This window comes from Nannospalax galili, unplaced genomic scaffold (assembly GCF_000622305.1).
Source record: "Nannospalax galili isolate Female #2095 unplaced genomic scaffold, S.galili_v1.0 scaffold1340, whole genome shotgun sequence".
NCBI classification, from domain to species: Eukaryota; Metazoa; Chordata; class Mammalia; order Rodentia; family Spalacidae; genus Nannospalax; species Nannospalax galili.
Genome location: NW_008346293.1, coordinates 1,128,483 through 1,130,766, shown reverse-complemented (window position 1 = coordinate 1,130,766; position 2,284 = coordinate 1,128,483). Strand labels below are relative to the sequence as shown.

General features: G+C 38.9%; 1 protein-coding gene across 6 annotated transcripts in view; it reads left to right on the top strand.

Annotated features, from left to right (window-relative positions):
* The window catches only part of Pkib (cAMP-dependent protein kinase inhibitor beta), a 120,313-nt gene that overhangs the window by 75,749 nt on the left and 42,280 nt on the right, over positions 1-2,284 (top strand). The window lies entirely within an intron of this gene.

Genomic DNA, 2,284 nt, shown 5'->3' with positions numbered 1-2,284 from the left:
TTAAGAACACAGTTTCAGGGCCCATCAGAAAGTCAGGCCACTAGCTTTGGTACACAGTTAGATGGGGACCTTACTAGCTAGGTGACCTAGACAGAGCATCTTGACTTCTCACCTATAAATATTTGTATTTGAAGGTTTGTTGACTTGAAATACTCACTGATTGATTAATTAATTAATTAATTTCAGAGAAATCCCTGAAATATTGTTGCTTAGTAGTTGATATTCACTTTATCGTGGTTAATCAACCATTGCCATCATTAACTTAACATTTGTGAAGTAGCTAATAAAACCAGCCAACAGGAATTAGACACATTTCAAAGTTGTCTCATCAGATAAGATCTTGCAAATTGTTTAAAAGGTATACTTAACTTTTAATGACACAGTGTGTAGTTATACAGACTGTTTCCTAGCAATTTGACTTTAGTATTTGGTTCTAATCCATCCATTTATTAGTCTTCTAATCTTGGGCAAATTACCTGAAATCTCTTATGCTTTATTTTGACAATGTAATAATGCAGGCAGCCATGTTTCTATCACAGGTTTTTTGATATGGATTAAATGAAACAGTGTAATATAAAAAGGAAATAAGTCTATACATCTGTCATTATTTCCCATCTTTTTATATTTGCAAATCCTGAGCTTTTGTCCACATAAAGGTTTAATTAGTAAGTGTATATAGACTATTTGTGACTTAAACTGGTGTTTATAGAATCATTGAGAGAATGGTTGACAAATTCTTGGCCATACTTCCTGTTGTTTTCAGTGTCTTAGATCTATGCAAGTGATTTATAGGCTAGCCTTTGAGAAACGTGCCTTTTCCTTTAAAGACTAACCTCAAACTAGTTGATCATTAAAATTGAAGGGAGGTAACTTGGCATGGTGGCACACAGCTTTAGTCCCAGCACTCAGGAGGCAGAGGCAGGAGGAGCTCTGTGAGATGGAGTCCAGTCTGGCCTACATAGCGAGTTCCAGGTCAGCTGGGGCTACATGGAGACCCTGTCTCAAATAACAACAACAAACAAAGATTAAAGGGAAGTTTTTTAAAAACAAAGCAAGCAAGCAAACAGAAAAAATAAAGCCCATGAATCTTCCTAGAGCTCCCTCTGAGATCCCGATTTAGCAGATTGAGGCATGATTTATGGTTTCAAAAGACTGTCTCTCAGGGCTGAAAAGATGGCTCAGCAGTTAAGAGCACTGACTGGTCTTCTAGCGGACCTGGGATTGTTCCAAGCATCCACATTGTGGCTAACAACTGTTGGTAACTCTAATTCCAGGGGATCCAATCCCCTTTTCTGGCCTCCAAGAGTATTGCATACTTGTGGTGCCTTTACATACATGCAGGCAAAACATTCATACACATAAAATAAAAATAAATACATTTTTAAAATGTGGAATTACTTAACAATTTTTATTGAATTTTTGTGCATTTCATAATATACGTACTGATATTTAGACCCCCCTCTTCTATCTGCACTCTCCCACACCCCCACCATATTTCATTCACTCTGTTATATATGTTAAGGACCATCAAGTCAGGTTTGTATACACAAATGTTCCTTGATATGAGTTCGTCCTCTGGAGCCTCATGAATTAGCATCACTCCCTTAAAGAAGACCAAATCTCCCTCACCCATCAGTGATCAGTTGCCAATAGCTCCTCAGCTAAGGTTGGACTTCTTATCCATTTCCCCACTTTGATGCTGGGTTTTTGTCTGAGTTGAGTCTGCATGGATCTTGTGCATTCTGTCACCATTGCTATAAGTTCATATGAGCAAGTTTCCAGTCACCTGGAAAACTGTTTCCTTGTGGTCATCCACCACCCTTGACTCTTACAGCCTTTTCACCCCCTCTTCTGCTGTGGTCCCTGAGCCCTGGGTGGTAGAGGTTTAATATAGGAGACCTATCCAGGGACACACACTTTGTAGTCTCTCTTTTGCCTACATTTTGGCCAGTTGTGGCTTTCTGTGTTAATCACCATCACTTATACACATAAAAGAAAAACAAATGCATTTGAGGAAGAACCCAGTGGAGGGATGCTTTTGGAAGCCCTTGTCAAGAAATTCCAATGGACTCTCATGAACATTTGAAAATTGCCCTGTTCTGACTTTTTTCTAGTTCCCTGTCTAGAACTTGTAATGCCAATTACTCTTGCCTTTACTTCTTCACATCTCCTATTCATGATTCAAGGATTTCTTCTCCCCTTAGAGACAAGAGTTATATAATTTGGGAGTCTTTTAGATAGACCCACTGAAGGGGGACTCCAATTTCCTCATCCTGCAACCCTT